The sequence below is a fragment of the Pelobates fuscus genome, chromosome 4 (genome assembly GCF_036172605.1).
Source record: "Pelobates fuscus isolate aPelFus1 chromosome 4, aPelFus1.pri, whole genome shotgun sequence".
Lineage (NCBI taxonomy): Eukaryota > Metazoa > Chordata > Amphibia > Anura > Pelobatidae > Pelobates > Pelobates fuscus.
The window spans coordinates 375,874,837-375,895,653 of record NC_086320.1 but is presented as its reverse complement, the minus strand read 5'-3'; the positions used below and the strand labels follow the sequence as shown (position 1 = coordinate 375,895,653).

General features: G+C 47.1%; 1 protein-coding gene across 1 annotated transcript in view; it reads right to left on the bottom strand.

The window, feature by feature from the left end:
- The window catches only part of GJC2 (gap junction protein gamma 2), a 97,148-nt gene extending 76,563 nt beyond the window's left edge, over positions 1–20,585 (bottom strand). Inside the window, exon 1 of the mRNA XM_063452793.1 lies at positions 20,570–20,585. The gene's annotated coding sequence lies outside the window, so the exon portion shown is untranslated. The remainder of the gene's footprint in view (positions 1–20,569) is intronic.
- Between the last annotated feature and the right edge of the window lie 232 nt (positions 20,586–20,817).

Genomic DNA, 20,817 nt, shown 5'->3' with positions numbered 1-20,817 from the left:
TCCTAGTCCGGTCATCCCCACGTTGACCCGCTAAAGGGCCAAGCCGGGTCTGCCGGAGTGTTCCACAAGGGGGGAGCCGTGTGACGAACCCTGCTACCTAGACCTGTATTGCGGGTTCCTCTGTTTCCATTGGATTCGTGGATTTCCTGTCCGTACGCTGTTGGTTTTTCGTTTCCTAAAGTACCGAGTAAAACTACCGAACATCGGCCACCCAGGAGAGGAGTGTGCGGCTCATTAACACCTTGACCACAAATTAGAACGCTGTGGTTCACCGCAAACACCTCTCCATTCCATCGTACGGGTGGTCGTCGTTCGTATGCCGACCACGAGGCGGCGGCCATTTTGGACACGAGGCGAATCAGCGGTGTTCGGTGCAAAACCCATGGATCTAAAACGGACTCTTTATCTACCGAACACCGCTGGAGACGGCCGTCTCCCCTTCTATTCCCTTGGAGGCATACGAACACTGTCCCGTTCGGGGGTTTTCTTCATCCGTATGAACTCACCCAGATAGCCGTCCCATGGAGTCATTCGTACACCGAAAGACTTATGAGAGACTTTGACTCCATGGCGATTGGACTGTGTACTTCGGATCCGAGCGCTATTCGGCAGGAATATGCCCTCAGATTTAGGCTATCTGGGGATACGTTGCACGAACACTATATCTTCGGTACTTCGGATTTTATGTATTTTATTGCATTTTGTGTGTTGTGTTTAAAATGGCGATGGTTCCTATCCTCGGAGTTAATTAGGTTTCTCCCTAATTATCTCCGGGATAGGCAGAGATGTATTATGGGTAAAATGGGGAGGGCTTGTGTTATAGCCACTGCGATTGGCTACTGCTTAATATATTTTACAGTCTTCCACCAGGTCCCCTAGGGGAGTGTCTACCTGGTGGAGACCTGCATAAATACTGGGCAGGTAGCCCCCATTAAACACATTCTGCTTGACCTTCAAAACGGAGCTTTGTCTCGTTTGTGGAGGGATTGACTATTGGGACAGCGTTTTCGTTTATTTCTAGCTGTGGAAGGATTTCGGATGGATTGCTGATCGGGAGAGACCGTGTTCGTATGCTCCGGTCGGGAGTCTTATGATCGGTTATGCTGGAATTGCATTTCAGGAGAAAGGGGACTATCGGCTAAACGGCGGCTTCACTCTCCAGGCGGCGAGTGTCGTAACACCGTACAATAAGCTGTATACCGTACATTAAGCTGTATACTATACAATAAGCTGTATACTGTATAATAAGCTCTATACTATACATTAAGCTGTATACTGTACAATAAGCTGTAGTTGTTCTGGTGATTAGTGTCCCTATAAGTATGTTGCTGATTGCCAGCCGTTTTGTAACATTATCTAATTAACTCATTCCGGAGTCAGAATGCTGAAATAACTTGCAGCTCATTTATATGTTTTTGCTGGAAAGGAAAAAGAAAAACATAAAAAGATTTTTTTGTTATATTTACCATTTTGCAGATTGTTATCCGTTAACCCCGCCAATAATACAGTAAGTATTCACAGGCCTGTTTAGATCTTGGATCTCTTTATTACAGATTAATGGGAGAGCCTTATCGTGCTGATTAAATGCTGCCATTTGTATAATGAACGGACTTAGTGGGGAAATATCTTTCAGTTTTAAATCCTATCTATTTACTGACCCCGGAGACAGCAATGAGGGGCTATTTGGGGTACTCAGGGGTCTCCTTCTCCTGTCCCTCGCGGCTCTGTGTGATGGGAGAGGCGGGACAGGAAGTGACATTACTTCCGGTTTACTCCTCTCACACAGAGCCCGATCAGCAGGGGAAGGAGCAGCAGCCTGGGAGAGACCAGAGGGAGCGGAGAGAAAGGTAGGAACTACTCCCCCCCCCCTCCCACTGTGTCCCTAATCACCCCCCCCTCACTACTCACCCCCCCCTGTCACTACTCACCCCCCGTGTCACTACTCACCCCCCTGTCACTACTCACCCCCCTGTGTCACTACTCACCCCCCCGTCACTACTCACCCCCCTGTGTCACTACTCACCCCCCCTGTCACTACTCACCCCCCTGTGTCACTACTCACCCCCCCTGTCACTACTCACCCCCCTGTCACTAGTCACCACCCCTGTGTCACTAGTCACCACCCCTCTGTCACTAGTCACCACCCCTCTGTCACTAGTCACCCCCCCTGTGTCACTAGTCACCCCCCCCTGTCACTAGTCACCCACAGGGGTCACTACTCACCCCCCCTGTCACTACTCACCCCCCCTGTCACTAGTCACCACCCCTCTGTCACTAGTCACCCCCCTGTGTCACTAGTCACCCCCCCCCTGTGTCACTAGTCACCCCCCCTGTCACTACTCACCCCCCTGTCACTACTCACCCCCCCTGTGTCACTAGTCACCCCCCTGTCACTAGTCACCCCCCCTGTCACTAGTCACCCCCCGTGTCACTACTCACCCCCCGTGTCACTAGTCACCCCCCGTGTCACTAGTCACCCCCCTGTCACTACTCACCCCCCCTCACTACTCACCCCCCGTCACTAAGCACCCCCCCTGTCACTACTCACCCCCCCTGTCACTACTCACCCCCCCCCTGTCACTACTCACCCCCCCTGTCACTACTCACCCCCCCTGTCACTAGTCACCACCCCTCTGTCACTAGTCACCACCCCTCTGTCACTAGTCACCCCCCCGTGTCACTAGTCACCCCCCGTGTCACTAGTCACCCCCGTCACTACTCACCCCCCCCTGTCACTACTCACCCCCTCTGTCACTAGTCACCACCCCTCTGTCACTAGTCACCCCCCCTGTGTCACTAGTCACCCCCCTGTGTCACTAGTCACCCCCCTGTGTCACTACTCACCCCCCCCTGTCACTACTCACCCCCCCCGTGTCACTAGTCACCCCCCGTGTCACTAGTCACCCCCCTGTGTCACTAGTCACCCCCCCTGTCTCTACTCACCCCCTGTGTCACTAGTCACCCCCCCGTGTCACTAGTCACCCACAGGGGTCACTACTCACCCCCCTCCTGTCACTACTCACCCCCCCTGTCACTAGTCACCCCCCCTGTCACTACTCACCCCCCGGTCACTAGTCACCACCCCTGTGTCACTAGTCACCACCCCTCTGTCACTAGTCACCACCCCTCTGTCACTAGTCACCCCCCCTGTGTCACTAGTCACCCCCCCTGTCACTAGTCACCCACAGGGGTCACTACTCACCCCCCCCTGTCACTACTCACCCCCCTGTGTCACTAGTCATCCCCCCTGTGTCACTAGTCACCCCCCCTGTCACTACTCACCCCCCTGTCACTACTCACCCCCCCCGTGACACTAGTCACCCCCCCTGTCACTAGTCACCCCCCCGTGTCACTAGTCACCCCCCTGTCACTACTCACCCCCTGTGTCACTAGTCACCCCCCCTGTCACTACTCACCCCCCCCCACTACTCACCCCCCCTGTCACTAAGCACCCCCCCTGTCACTACTCACCCCCCCTGTCACTACTCACCCCCCTCCTGTCACTACTCACCCCCCCTGTCACTAGTCACCACCCCTCTGTCACTAGTCACCATCCCTCTGTCACTAGTCACCCCCCCGGGTCACTAGTCACCCCCCCTGTCACTAGTCACCCACAGGGGTCACTACTCACCCCCCCCTGTCACTACTCACCCCCCCGTCACTACTCACCCCCCTGTCACTACTCACCCCCCTGTCACTAGTCACCCCCCGTCACTACTCACCCCCCCTGTCACTACTCACCCCCCTGTGTCACTACTCACTCCCCGTGTCACTACTCACCCCCCTGTCACTACTCACCCCCCCGTGTCCCTAATAACCCCCCCTGTCACTACTCACCCCCCTCCTGTCACTACTCACCCCCCCTGTCACTACTCACCCCCTGTCACTACTCACCCCCCGTGTCACTACTCACCCCCCCTGTCACTACTCACCCCCCCCGTGTCACTACTCACCCCCCCTGTCACTACTCACCCCCCCTGTGTCACTAGTCACCCCCCCTGTCACTAGTCACCACCCCTGTGTCACTAGTCACCACCCCTCTGTCACTAGTCACCACCCCTCTGTCACTAGTCACCACCCCTCTGTCACTAGTCACCCCCCCTGTGTCACTAGTCACCCCCCCTGTCACTAGTCACCCACAGGGGTCACTACTCACCCCCCTGTCACTACTCACCCCCCCTGTCACTAGTCACCACCCCTCTGTCACTAGTCACCCCCCCTGTGTCACTAGTCACCCCCCCTGTGTCACTAGTCACCCCCCTGTCACTAGTCACCCCCCCTGTGTCACTAGTCACCCCCCCTGTCACTAGTCACCCCCCCTGTCACTAGTCACCCCCCCTGTCACTAGTCACCCCCCGTGTCACTAGTCACCCCCCGTGTCACTAGTCACCCCCCTGTCACTACTCACCCCCCGTGTCACTACTCACCCCCCGTGTCACTAGTCACCCCCCCTGTCACTACTCACCCCACCCTCACTACTCACCCCCCCTGTCACTAAGCACCCCCCCTGTCACTACTCACCCCCCTGTCACTACTCACCCCCCTCCTGTCACTACTCACCCCCCCTGTCACTACTCACCCCCCTGTCACTACTCACCCCCCCTGTCACTAGTCACCACCCCTCTGTCACTAGTCACCACCCCTCTGTCACTAGTCACCCCCCGTGTCACTAGTCACCGCCCCCCCGTGTCACTAGTCACCCCCCGTCACTACTCACCCCCCCTGTCACTACTCACCCCCTCTGTCACTAGTCACCACCCCTCTGTCACTAGTCACCCCCCCTGTGTCACTAGTCACCCCCCCTGTGTCACTAGTCACCCCCCATGTCACTACTCACCCCCCCTGTCACTAGTCACCCCCCCCCGTCACTACTCACCCCCCGTCACTACTCACCCCCCTGTGTCACTACTCACCCCCCCCTGTCACTACTCACCCCCCTGTCACTACTCACCCCCCCTGTGTCACTACTCACCCCCCCTGTGTCACTACTCACCCCCCGTGTCACTAGTCACCCCCCGTGTCACTAGTCACCCCCCCTGTGTCACTAGTCACCCCCCCTGTGTCACTAGTCACCCCCCCTGTGTCAGTAGTCACCCCCCCTGTGTCACTAGTCACCCCCCCTGTGTCACTAGTCACCCCTCCCTGTCACTAGTCACCCCTCCCTGTCACTAGTTCCCCCCTGTGTCACTAGTTCCCCCCTGTGTCACTAGTTCCCCCCTGTGTCACTAGTCCCCCCCCTGTGTCACTAGTCACCCCTCCCTGTCACTAGTCTCCCCCGTGTCACTAGTCACCCCCGTCACTAGTCTCCCCCTGTGTCACTAGTCACCCCCCTGTCACTACTCACCCCCCTGTGTCACTAGTCACCCCCCTGTCACTACTCACCCCCTCTGTCACTAGTCACCCCCCTGTCACTACTCACCCCCCCCCCCTGTCACTAGTCACCACCCCTCTGTCACGAGTCACCACCCCTCTGTCACTAGTCACCCCCCCCTGTGTAACTAGTCACCCCCCGGTCACTTATCACCCCCCCACTGTGTCACTACTCACCCCCCCACTGTGTCACTACTCACCCCCCCACTGTGTCACTAGTCACCCCCCCTGTGTCACTAGTCACCCCCCCTGTGTCACTAGTCACCCCCCCTGTGTCACTAGTCACCCCCCTGTCACTACTCACCCCCCCTGTCACTAGTCACCACCCCTCTGTCACCAGTCACCCCCCCTGTCACTACTCACCCCCCCTGTCACTACTCACCCCCCGTCACTAGTCACCACCCCTCTGTCACTAGTCACCCCCCTCTGTCACTAGTCACCCCCCCCTGTGTCACTACTCACCCCCTGTGTCACTAGTCACCCCCCGTGTCACTAGTCACCCCCCTTGTGTCACTAGTCACCCCCCTGTGTCACTAGTCACCCCCCCGTGTCACTAGTCACCCCCCCGTGTCACTAGTCATCCCTCCCTTTCACTAGTCAACCCCCCTGTCACTAGTCAACCCCCCCGTCACTAGTCACCCCCCCGTGTCACTAGTCACCCCCCGTGTCACTAGTCACCCCTCCCTGTCACTAGTCACCCCCCTTGTCACTAGTCACCCCCCATCACTGTGTCACTAGTCACCCCCTTCACTGTCACTAGTCACCCCCTTCACTGTCACTAGTCACCCCCTTCACTGTCACTCGTCACCCCCACACTGTGTCACTAGTCACCCTTCCTCACTGTGTCACTAGTCACCCCCTCACTCTGTGTCACTTGTCACCTCAGTTACTAGTGACCCTTCCTCTGTCACTAGTCACCCCCTCCCTCACTCTGTCACTAGTCACCCCTCCCTCTGTCACTAGTCACTCCCTCCCTAACTGTCACCTGCTCCCTCCCTCTGTCACTATGTCACCCCAACCCGCCCTCTGTCACTAGTCACCCCTTCCTCCCTCTGTCACTGTGTCACCCCCACCCTCTGTCACTGTGTCACCCCCACCCTCTGTCACTTGTCACCCCTCCCTCCCTCTGTCACTAGTCACGTCCTCCCTCTGTCACCATGTCACCCCTCCCTCACTCTGTCACTGTGTCACGTCCTCCCTCACTCTGTCACTGTGTCACGTCCTCCCTCACTCTGTCACTGTGTCACCCCCTCCCTCACTCTGTCACTAGTCACCCCCTCCCTCACTCTGTCACTAGTCACCCACTCACTCTAGGGACAGAGTGAGGGAGGGGATGACTAGTGACATAGTTAAGGAGGGAGTGACTAGTGACAGAGGGAGGGAGGGGGTGACTAGTGACAGAGTAAGGGAGGGAAGGGGTGACTAGCGTGAGGGACACAGAGTGAGGGAGGGAATGGGTGACAGTGACAGAGGGAGGGGGTGACTAGTGACAGAGGGAGGGATGGGGTGACTAGTGACAGAGTGCGGGAGTGGGTGACTAGTGACAGAGGGAGGGATGGGGTGACTAGTGACAGTCACCACCTCCCTCACTCTGTCACTAGTCACCATCTCCCTCACTCTGTCACTTTGTCACTCCCTCACTCTGTCACTAGTCACGCACTGCCGCACTCTGTCACTAGTCACCCCCTCCCTCTGTCACTGTGTCACCCATTCCCTCCCTTACTCTGTCACTAATCACCCCCTCACTCTGTCACTAGTCACCCTCTCCCCCACTCTGTCACTAGTCACCCCCTTCCTCACTCTGTCACTAGTCACCCACTCCCTCACTCACTCTGTCTCTAGTCATCCCCTCCCTCACTCTGTCACTAGTCATCCCCTCACTCTGTCACCAGTCACCCCTTCTTTCCCTCACAGTGACAGAGGGAGGGAGGGAGTGACTAGTGACAGAGGGAGGGAGGGGGTGACACAGTGACAGAGTGAGGGGGTGACTAGTGACAGAGTGAGGGGGTGACTAGTGAGAGTGAGGGAGAGGGTGACTAGTGAGTGAGGGGGTGACTAGTGACAGAGCGGGTGACACAGTGACAGAGAGAAGGAGTGACTAGTGACAGTCACCCCCTCCCTCACTCTGTCACTAGTCACTACCTCACTCTGTCACCAGTCATCCCCTCACTCTGTCACCAGTCATCCCCTCACTCTGTCACCAGTCATCCCTTCCCTCCCTCACTTTGCCACTAGTCATCCCCTCCCTCACTCTGTCACTAGTCACCCACTCACTCTAGTGACAGAGTGAGGGAGGGGATGACTAGTGACAGAGTTAAGGAGGGAGTGACTAGTGACAGAGGGATGGGGTGACTAGTGACAGAGTGAGGGAGGGGGTGACTAGTGATAGAGTAAGGGAGGGAAGGGGTGACTAGCGTGAGGGACACAGAATGAGGGAGGGAATGGGTGACACAGTGACAGAGGGAGTGGGTGACTAGTGACAGAGTTAGGGAGGGGGTGACTAGTGACAGAGTTAGGGAGGGAGTGACTAGTGACAGAGGGAGGGATGGGGTGACTAGTGACAGTCACCACCTCGCTCACTCTGTCACTAGTCACCATCTCCCTCACTCTGTCACTGTGTCACCCCCTCCCTCTGTCACTAGTCACCCACTGCCGCACTCTGTCACTAGTCACCCCCTCCCTCTGTAACTGTGTCACCCATTCCCTCCCTCACTCTGTCACTAATCACCCCCTCACTCTGTCACTAGTCACCCACTCCCTCACTCTGTCACTAGTCACCCCCTCTCTAACTCTGTCACCAGTCATCCCTTCCTTCCCTCACTCTGTCACCAGTCATCCCTTCCCTCACTCTGTCACCAGTCATCCCCTCACTGTCACCAGTCACCCCTTCCTTCCCTCACAGTGACAGAGTTAGGGAGGGAGTGACTAGTGACAGAGGGAGGGAGGGGGTGACATAGTGACAGAGTGAGGGGGTGACTAGTGACAGAGTGAGGGGGTGACTAGTGAGAGTGAGGGAGGGGGTGACTAGTGACAGAGCACGTGACAGAGTTAGGGAGGGAGTGACTAGTGACAGAGAGAGGGATGGGGTGACTAGTGACAGTCACCCCCCTCTCTCACTTAGTCACTACCTCACTCTGTCACCAGTCATCCCCTCACTCTGTCACCAGTCATCCCTTCCCTCCCTCACTTTGCCACTAGTCATCTCTTCCCTCCCTCACTCTGCCACTAGTCACCCATTCTCTCACTCTGTCACTAGTCACCGCCTCTCCCTCCCTCTGTCACTAGTCACCCACTCCCTCACTCTGTCACCAGACACCTCCCTCACTGTGTCTCCCACTCACTCTGCCACCACTCAACCCCTCCCTCACTCTGCCACCAGGTACCCCCTCAATCTGCCACCTGTCACAACCTCCCACACTCTTCCACCTGTCACCTTCTCCCTCACACACTCTGTCACCTGTCACATATGCATTCACACTGACACTATATACAAAAAAAGCAAATGTAGTCATCCAGACATGCACAAGTGCATTCACACAGACTCAAATACAAACATGCATTAATACACAGGTCTTCACAATATACACATCCAAAGGAATGCCGTATTATGAGTTATATTTAACATTTATTTAATGCACATATATTTGGCCTTGAAAGGGCCTGGGATCTAATTTTGCCCGGGGCCCCAAAGTCTCTCAGTCCGCCCCTGGGGGTACTGATACTCTGGGAAGAAATATACTGTATAAATGTACTTTTTATTGTATTTAAGAGTGTATTTAGGGAGGAATGGAGGCAGGGGGTGTGGGCAGATCTATATCCCTTAAAGAGATTTAACTAATGGAACTTGGAGCTGGGCATACATCGTGTATGGGTGCAGTGTATGTCCCTTTAACTGCTTGGAAAGCTTACAGAACCAAAGCATCGCAGAGGGAGAGATTAACCCCGAACGTTCCCAAAAGCCAGCACAGGCCTTACTGTCCCGTTAAATGTTAATGTAGGAAGGGAAGTGCTCTGTTTCTGAGCGTGTTTGTGTGAGCCACATGACAGTTAAACAGCTGGAAGAGATTTTAAACTGGGAAATGGGACGTAAACAAGGAGCAAACATTCAAACAGGACTGGGCCGGTGCAGGGGGGTGCACTAATCTGGCCAATGTAAAAGTAAGAAAAGGCTGACACCAGTTAATCATATATGTCTCATTAAAACAAAGAATACATGGAGGAAACAGATATGGATCTGATTTAAAGGAACACGCTAAGCATTATAATCATTAGACCTCGCTGAAGTGGTTATGGTGCATGGATTGCCATGGTGCCATAGAATGATTTGACTTCTTACCTGGGTTCCACAGAACCCACTCTCCGCCTCTATTAGTGACAATAGAGAGCCGGAAACTCGTAAGCAAATAGTAGCCAGGTACTAAATCGAACTTTCTAACACTGGGAGATGTGTGAACTGTGGTAGATGGTAGCTGGACGGCAGTCTGATGTGGAAGTGATACAATATACATCACTCACAACCCACGACGCTGATTGGGACTGCTTGTGCGCAGAGTGCTATGAAAGTGCTGAGATGTGGGCCGACATGTCCTGCAATATCCTGACTCAGCCAGGAGTGCTCTTTATGATGTCATAGCTCTGCGCTTTCTGGGAACTTTCACCTGATGACCTCAGAAATCAAACTTCAAAGAAAACCCTCGGGAAGGCAGGAAAGGGCTCCAAATCACGACTGTACTAGTAAAGTGAGAATTCAAAGTGAATTTCAAATTTACGGTAAAAATAGCCGTAGAGGAAAAACAAGTTGGCTATATTTTCAGTATTCAGTATCCTGGACTTAAATGTGAAATTCCCTTTTATTTCCGGACAATTCTGTTGGTGTCACTTTATAGAGAATAAAATATAAAAGTTTCGATTTCTTACACTTCCGATATTTTACCGTCAGCATGCAAACACAGAGGTCTGCCGCACCTGTGTGTATAGCCGCCATAAGATGCGGCTGCATACAATGTCTCTAAGCGTGTACCCACATGCTCGGAGTTGTGGGATACATTTGCACATTATCTGCAGGTGGGCTTTCTACAAACACAGCTGTTCTATTCATTTCAGGACTTTATGTTGTGTACGGAAGAAGTGATCTTAGTATATCTTTTAATGTGAGCAAAGAAAATCACATAGTTAAAAAAATAACCTAGATGCAAACTGTGAATTATTTATTTTTTAACAATGGAGGAGGAAAATTGTGGTGAAACCTGTTTATTGTAAAGTGAAGTGATCAGGGTCCCGTCATCGTGGCAGATACAAAGGACTTTCCTGCATTCTGAATGTTACACAAGTGTCTGTTATTATTATTATTTTATTATTTCTATAGTGCCAGCAAGTTCTGTAGCGCTGTACAATGGATTTAGAGAAGATATCTATATGGTCTAGCTGGCGTGAAAATAAATTGATAGACAGACAGACATTAGTGCACGAAGTAGTTGAACTAATTCAAAATTTCTACAACTGATCACATACTGTAGTTGAAAGTCAAAGTCACATGACTGTATCTCCCAGCAGCCTCTGCTAAATATTGTTTTCACAGTAACGTGAACCTTCATGAAATAACATTGTATCACCTTCAGAGTGAATGAGAAACTCTCAATGTCACAGTTCAGCATCACTGAATGAATCTGAAACTATTCCGCTTTGTGAACTCACACAATAACTAGTAATCTGCTTTGTAGTCTCCTAGTGCTAAAAAGATACAATAATATAAAATGCTTTAGTTGAAATCACCAAAATCCTCACTTATTATCCCCAATATAAAAAGTTTACACCTTGTACTGTGTGGAGCCTCCTTCCTATTAACACTTTATTTAAATAAAATTATTACATTATTTGAATTAAAGGATCCCTCCAAATACACAAGGCATTCAAGCCCGCTGAAGTAATTTATGTGTAAAGAGTATGTACTTGTTTTCTCTTTTTATAAAAGTGCAGATTTTAAAGCAAATACCAGACAACCGGTCCTGTTACTTCCTGGTTTGTTTAGCTCAGTGGAGCTAAACTCAAGAGGCAGCAATTGCTCAGAGCACCTGCCTTGCAAAGAATTCTCATTGAGCTACATTGGGAAGTCTGCGATTGGATAGCCACAGAAAGTCTGGGCGGGGTTCGATGGGGAGGGCTTGCAAAGGCTGCAGACAAGAGATCTACAGTTTTTGAAAGCTGTTTTAGATATACCCCCAATGAAAAAATGCATAATTAAGTACATGCCTATTTTTATTGGGATATATCTGCTTAACTGCAATTTTTTACATTTCTATTTTTTACTTGGACAGCGGAGTGTTACTTTAATAAAACAAGCAAAAATGACACCTGATTTATTGAATAACCTCATTGTGATCTTTTGAAAGGACACGATGCAGACTCAAGGTGGGACAGCAGAGTCTGTAGTTATTAGTGTCACCACGATGACCCCACACCCAAGTGATCTGAATTGACAGTGACCCGAGTGTCCCTTGGAAAGGCCTCTGAATAGACAATTACTGGATATAAACATTTGTATCTTTGTTAAGATGTCTCATCATTGTCCTCCAGAATGTCCGTTCCCTGATGTGTTTATTTTACACATTCTGTAACTATATTACGCCTTAAAACAAAATAGCAACATTGCAGACATTCAGTATTATCCACTAAAACGAGAATTTCAAGTGAATTCAAAGTGAATTTAAATTTTAAGGCCGGGAACAGTTACAAAAAATCTGGGAAGGGTTTGTAGTAGCTGCAGATACTAGATCTGCAGCTATTGAAAGCCAAACATTTCTATATTCCCAAAGAAAACATGCAAAACAAATTAAATGCATATTCATGGAACACGCTGGCTAATGAATGAGATGTGTGACTATGGGTTGGTCGCATTCACTTTGCATTTGGGTATTCATAGGTGGGAAAGGTACCCTGACTGTGCAATGGGGTATGCTAGATGTGGAACAGGGTACACTAGATGTTGAATGGGGTACCCTAGATGTGGAATGGGGTACGCTAGATGTTGAATGGGGTACCCTAGATGTGGAAAGGGGTAAGCTAGATGTGGAACGAGGTACGCTGGATGTGGAATGGGGTACGCTAGATGTTAAATGGAGTACCTTAGATGTGGAATGAGGTATGCTAGATGTTGAATGGAATACCTTAGATGTGGAATGAGGTATGCTAGATGTGGAATGAGGTATGCTAGATGTGGAATGGGGTACCCTAGATGTGGAATGAGGTACCCTAGATGTGGAATGGGGTACACTAGATGTTGAGTGGGGTACCTTAGATGTGGAACGGGGTACGCTAGATGTGGAATGGGGTACGCTAGATGTGGAATGGGGTACCCTAGATGTGGAATGGGGTACCCTAGATGTGGAATGGGGTACGCTAGATGTGGAATGGGGTACGCTAGATGTGGAATGGGGTACGCTAGATGTGGAATGGGGTACCCTAGATGTGGAATGGGGTACGCTAGATGTAGAATGAGGTACGCTAGATGTTGAATGGGGTACACTAGATTTGGAATGGGGTACGTTAGATGTGGAATGGGGTACGTTAGATGTGCAATGGAGTACCTTAGATGTGGAATGGGGTACGCTAGATGTGCAATGTGGTACCTTAGATGTGGAATGGGGTACGTTAGATGTGGAATGGGGTACCTTAGATGTGATATTGTGTACGCTAGATGTGGAATGGATTATGCTAGATGTGCAATGGAGTACCCTAGATGTGGAATGGGGTATGCTAGATGTGGGATGGGGTACATTAGATGTGCAATGAGGTACACAACTGTGGGATGAGTGAGTTCACTTTCCCTTGGGGGAAAGTTGTGGGATAGGGTACATGACTCTGGGATTGGTGTCCTGTCTCTCTGACTGTGCAGTTGGGTACACTGGACAGGGTGTGGTGATTCAGTGGTATCTGCTCACTCTTTTAACCCCTTAAGGACCAAACTTCTGGAATAAAAGGGAATCATGACATGTCACACATGTCATGTGTCCTTAAGGGGTTAAAGGGCGTATGAGTAACATAAGCTGGAATAGCTGTGTAGATTTTGGTTTTGGCATTTTCAACATGTGATTATTTAGGAATGTACCAGGGTTTTTGGACTGATGGCAACAATGTGACTCAAAGTGTGCTGTATTAAAATAAAATACTTTGATTTCCGGACCAGCTTTTTGCAGCGGTCATCTGGATATCAGTCCAGACAAATGGTCAGTCTGTCCAGACCACCATGGGCCACCTCGGCTGTCTTACCCATTCAGACATTCCCTGCAGAGCAAAATATAATTATATCTTCTGTGTGAATCGTTAGGCTGAGAGGAAGTTGGTCAGATAACAGTAGAGTTTGACCCAACATGGACACTCAACCAGATAAAAGGGAAATCAATGATCACTTTTTTTTTTTTACATCCTTAAGGTTCATTAAATATAATAAAAAATGACAAGTGAAAATATATAACATTTGTCCTTAAAATCGCTCCATCCAATGTTGGCCATTTGTCCACTGATGGTCACTGTCAGTAAATTATAAGCGAGAGGATCATCACACTGACATTTGCTTGGTACTTTATACAAAGCTTCTGTGTTTATTACTGTTATTATATATATATTATAGTGCCAGCATTTTCTACAGCACCAGTTAACATGATAATTCGTTAAATCCTTGAAAGCCGGTGTGGTATCTAATGCGTGATACACCCGTTTATTGCGTATTGCTTGAAGGGTTAATCCAGCTGTGACTCTGTGCTGCGCGTCCCGTGATATCAGTAATTGTTCGCTAGCCTTGGAGTATTGAGGGAGAGTTTACATCTTACAGTCTGACAATAACAGAGACTTTGCTGAGCTCATTCTGACACTGAACACAATCCGACGGCAAAATCTTAGTCATGATTCAATTCGGATTACTTTAATTAAATGTCTGATTGTTTAGGCCAGTGGGTCACACGTCAGTGAGAGGCAAAGTTTCCACGGCACACGTGATATTATTTACTGTTATCAGTGGCTTATAACGGCCATATTTACTTATAGCCTTCCTAAAAAAGATATGTAACAATAATAAACAATTATAACAACAAACAATATTGTCCAAAGTTAACCAAGATTTTAATCCTGGCAATTATCAAAATATTCATACTCTGTGCATTCGTAGAATACTGGCTATAAACCACTGGTCTAAATAAAATAAAAGAAATAAAATACAGTTCTTTAAGAAACACTCAAATTTTATCAATACATATATGTATTTATAGCGTAAGGGAGTTATTGGTGCCTGTTTGATTATTCAGCCCCCCTATGGACAGTAAAATAATGCAATAAAACTCACCTTTTGTCCAGCGGCTTCCCAGTTTCGCTCTGGCCGCCTCTTTAGTGTGAGGCCATCCTGTCGGAGGATCTTAGCCAGTCAATTGCTTCTACATACAAAAGAAAGAGGGCCTACTGCACACACACGGCAATCACTGCACCAATCAAATTTTCCTTATAGAGAAAATCTTTATACTCCTCTATAGAGAGATTTAACTGGGTTTGGCACCGTCATGACGCAGAGTGTGAAGACAGTAAATATTTTACAGCAAAGACAAAATGGGATTTGGGGGCACGCGGAGAACCTGCATTTCACATTATTGAAATACACTTTAGCAGTGAACCAGCACTATTTAATTTGTCTTCCACGTTTGGAATTAGTGTAGGACACACCGATATTGGGGTACTGTGAAGTAGTGGTGGGCTTAACACCATATGGCCGTATGGTGGAACCGAATCCCCATATTTGTTGCAATAAGTGATTTTAAGTAGCCTTATAAAATTGAAAACTGTATTTTTATGAGTGCGCTGTTTCTTAATCTGCATCAAGTAAATATGTTATAGTCATCGCTAGGAAGTGCCTCTAGTGGCTATCTGATTGATTGTCTGATTGATTTCTGATTGGTTGTCTGATTCTCTGATTGATTTTCTGATTGATTGGTTGTCTGATTCTCTGATTGATTGTCTGATTGGTTGGTTTTCTGATTGCCTGATTGATTGTCTGATTTATTGTTTGATTGATTCTCTGATTGATTGTCTGACTCTCTGATTGATTGTCTGATTGACAGCCACTAGAGGCACACTGACTAAAATGAGCAATGTCAGACTGCGGGACCACATCTAGACACAAACCCCACTACATAAAGCTTTATTGGTTTTGGAGGTTAGAGGGTTTGTTTAAGGTTCTAGACTTGAAGGCGGGTTATTCTTTTTCTTTACACATTGTGTAAATGCACTGAGAACTTCTTCACATATCTTGCCTATGAAGTAGAGATTAGCAAGTTCTACCTGATAGCTGCTGGCACAAAGCCATGTTTGGCTTCCATAGGGGCCCCTAAGGAAAGCAAAGATTAGATTTATTCATTAGCCCAGGACTTGTAGAGAAGTGATAAGGGACCTGTACATTATTTCCATAGAAATTGGCACTTTTATAAATTAACCTTGTTACACCCATCTGGTTGTCAATCAGACACCCAGTCCTTTTACTTCCTGGTTTGGTTAGCTCAGTGGAGATAAACTCAAGAGGCAGCAATTGCCCAGAGCACCTGCCTTGCAAAGACTTCTCATTGAGCTGCATTAGGAAGTCTGCGATTGGATAGCCACAAAAAGTCTGGGTGGAGTTAGAAGGGGAGGGCTTGCAAATGCTGCAGACAAGAGATCTACAATTTTTGAAAGCTGTTTTAGATATACCCACAATGAAAAAAATGCAGTACATTCCTATTTTTATTGGGATATATCTGCTTAACTGCAATTTTTTACATTTCTATTTTTTATTTGGGCAGCAGAGTGTCCCTTTACTAAAACAAGCAACAATGACACCTGATTTATTGAATAACCTCATTGTGATCTTTTGAAAGGACACGATGCAGACTCAAGGTGGGACAGCAGAGTCTGTAGTTATTAGTGTCACCACGATGACCCCACACCCAAGTGATCTGAATTGACAGTGACCCCAGTGTCCCTTGGAAAGGCTTCTGAATAGACAATTACTGGATATAAACATTTGTATCTTCGTTAAGATGTCTCATCATTGTCCTCCAGAATGTCCGTTCCCTGATGTGTTTATTTTACACATTCTGTAACTATATTACGCCTTAAAACCAAATAGCAACATTCCAGACATTCAGTATTATTCACTAAAACGAGAATTTCAAGTGAATTCAAAGTGAATTTAAATTTTAAGGCCGGGGTAACCAATTTGCAATCATAGCTGTCTTTCTTTGAAGTCATCGTCGTGTTGTTCATTTTCTCCTTTTTCAAATAAAACAGTAAATAAAAAGAAATTATTATTTCGTTGTATCTGGCAGTGGCTTTAGAATAAGGGTTAAAGGAACACTTCTGGCACCACAACAACTTAATTACAATGAAGTTGTTATGGTGCTCAGAGTGTTCCTTTAAGGATACCATGCACACTTTAAATATAAAAGGTTTGTGGTGGTTCAGAAGGTAAAGTACAAACCGCCTGCACAATTGGTGAAATATAGTTATTTCAGTGTATGTTTGGGGCTTTATTGAATGCGTGATATACTTTTGCATTGAAGGAAATATGACCCCTTTGCCACCGGGGATATATTTCTTTGTTACTTTGTTCATACGGCTGGATTACTGTCTACACTCCAGGGGAATATAACAGTTCTCTGTACCCATTGTACTGATATAAGTATTTTTTTACACTAAATAAATGCGTGTTACCCTGGAAGCACCTGCTGTATGAGAGGTCTCGCCACCGGCTGCTGACAGCTCACGTTCCTCCCACGGGTGTAAATAATCCAGGAATGAGTCTAGTGCGCATGTCAGTAACCGGGGAGTCACGTTCTCCAACTGTGCTTCATACACAAACATCCACACAAACATCCACACAATTCATCCACTCAATTCATCCACACAAATTCTTCATGCAAACTCTACCTTGAAATCATTTACTTAAATGACATTTCACCATCATGTTCACTGCTCTTACATATTGAAATAGTCTAAAGTAGGATATGTACTAAACAACTACGAAAAATGTAGGCGAACAAACTCATTCTTACCAGTACGGTCAGTGACTGCAGAAGTATTAAAAAAAGATCTTTTACAGTCCCAAAAAAATAAATTAACTCAACCACCGACCTCTTTAGCTAACCTACCGCTGTCAACGACCTGTGTATTTTACCCCCTCTTTCAGTCTCTCTGTGACAAACGCCCCATGTGTCTTGTTAGATGCCCTCTCTATTTCCCCCAACTTACAGTCTCGCAACACTGTCCCCCCCGCCATGTTCCCTTCTCCCCATCTGTGCTTCTCATTATCCTCAGACGTAATTCTCTCCCACTGACATATTTGCAAACAAGGTGTGTGTTCCAAAAGCAGAAACACATCTTAATTAATTATTCATTAAAAATACTAAAATTTAATGAGTGACAAAAGCCCACACCAGTGAATACAGTGGAGCCCTACAAAACCACTAACCCCTATATATAGAGGGATGTATGATGTTAACGTGCTCAAGTTAGGGAATAATCATGTATGGTGTAATACAGTAGCCTTTTCTTTTTTATAATTCTTCCTTAACCCATTTAAGCCACTTACAGTAACTAAAAGGGATTCTGGGTTTGTACGTGGACATTGGCATTGCGATCAGACAAGTGCTGAAAAAATGTAAAACTAGAGATGATCTGATCCCACTGGTTTCCACAGCGATTGCTCCACTTCACAATCTCTCACCAGTTTTCCTACTGTCACACGTTTTAAAAAAAAATCTCTCCCAATAATTTTAGAAAATACTTGGAGGTAAATATAAAGATCCATTTCTGGGGTGAGGTACAAAACGAGATGCAATCTGTAAAAATTCCTGCTAAAAACATTATTTATGCACAATCCCACAGGTCCTGCTTGATATTCATTGCACACTCTGAAATGTCACCTTCCACAGAGTTATTCACTAATGTGTGAATTGTCAGGGGTTCAACGTGAGTTTCATGTTAGAGATGGTGAGAGACAAATCGGAAAAATACTACAGTTTTATTGTCGGTTTGGCTACTTTGTTGTAATATTTGAAATTAGTTTGGGATTCTCTTTAAGTCCCGGACAATTCAAACTTTTTATTTTAAATTAAAAGAGAAAACAAGAAACAAATATAAAGCGAAGAATGAAGACTATAATTAAAGTAAATGTGAATTGTTAAAATGGAATATGTGACATTAAACCACAAGATCGGAGACCGAAATTTTCTCCAACTCAGCGATATAGCAATAATTGCAACTTTAGCCAAAACTGTATTCTTTTCATTTCACAATGAAGTGAGTGAGTTGGTGTCGCACATCAGAGAGACACACACCATAAAACTAATGTAAGAAAATATCCTACAAGTTGCACAACGAACAATAAACAGTAAACATTGTTAGCAAAATAAATATAAAAGCAAAAAGATTCTAAAAGATAATCGCACAGCATAGACACCTATTACCCAGCACAGACACCTATTACAGAGCACAGACACATATTACAGAGCACAGACACCTATTACACAGCACAGACACATATTACAGAGCACAGACACATAGTAAACAGCACAGACACATATTACACAGCACAGGCACATATTACACAGCACAGACACATATTACAGAGCACAGACACCTATTACAGAGCACAGACACCTATTACACAGCACAGACACCTATTACACAGCACAGACACCTATTACACAGCACAGACACATATTACATAGTACAGACACATATTACATAGTACAGACACATATTACACAGCACAGACACATATTACACAGCACAGGCACATATTACACAGCCTAGACACCTATTACAGAGCACAGACACCTATTACAGAGCACAGACACCTATTACAGAGCACAGACACCTATTACAGAGCACAGACACATATTACACAGCATAGACACATATTACACAGCACAGACACCTATTACAGAGCACAGACACACATTACACAGCACAGACACCTATTACAGAGCACAGACACCTATTACACAGCACAGACACATATTACAGAGCACAGACACATATTACACAGCACAGACACCTATTACAGAGCACAGACACACATTACACAGCACAGACACCTATTACAGAGCACAGACACCTATTACACAGCACAGACACATTACACAGCACAGACACATATTACACAGCACAGACACATATTACACAGCACAGACATATTACACAGCACAGACACATATTACACAGCACAGACACATATTACACAGCACAGACACATATTACACAGCACAGACACATATTACACAGCACAGACACCTATTGCACAGCACAGACACATATTACAGAGCACAGACACATATTACACAGCACAGACACCTATTACAGAGCACAGACACACATTACACAGCACAGACACCTATTACAGAGCACAGACACCTATTACACAGCACAGACACATATTACACAGCACAGACACATATTACACAGCACAGACACATATTACACAGCACAGACATAGAACCCAGACACACATTATACCATCGAATTGGATTATGCAACCATATCTTACACCATGGCATGGCCTAGGCCGCTGGGATAGGCAACCTTCAGTGCTTCAGATGTGTGAACTACATCTCCCCCTTTGCCAGCATTATGGGAGTTGTAGTCCACAATATCTGGAGTGCCACAGATTGCCTACTCTTTGCTAAACTACAGATTTGCAAAGTTTAAGCCAACATAGCCAGGTCAGGAATTTATTAATTTAAAGTGAATTTCGAAATTTAGGTTAGAATTTTCAAATCTGGAAACATTCTCCAGCTGTTTTACCATCAGGTATTGTGACCTAAATGTTGAAATTTACTTTTAATTTGCAGCAATTCCCAGTGTAATGAATAACCTGATAAACTGTTTACACTACTGAGTTACAAATATAGTCTATTTCTTCCTAGATTCTTAATAATGGTAACGCGATACATAGTATCTCTGCTAAACAAGACAGAGTTACTCAATAAAGTAAGAATTGTTGAGAATTCAAAGTTTCACATTTCAGTCCAAAATAGCCGAACTCGAAATATTCTCCAAGTCAGCTATGCGTCCAGTTCAGCTACTTTGGTCTAAGAATCTGAAATTGACTTTGACTTCCTAACGATGCTCCAATTCGTGAATAACTCTTTTCAGCTGATGGAGGCTGGGCAGAGCTGGTACTTACAGAGCCGTGTCAGAGAGGATTCCTCGGTGTGATGTGGACATTAAACATCCAACAAGCCATATAAATGAGGGCATGTCCTGGCTGATTTCCACCGTCCACACCCCGTTATCATCCTGTTTGCACATGTAGACCCTACATCTATCGACAGAGGAACTGACAGGAGCACTGCCGGAGAACCTGGTATTTTAGGAGATTTTATAGGAGCTAGTGATTGGATCTAATTCTGAGTCTGGCCAGTATCTCTAACG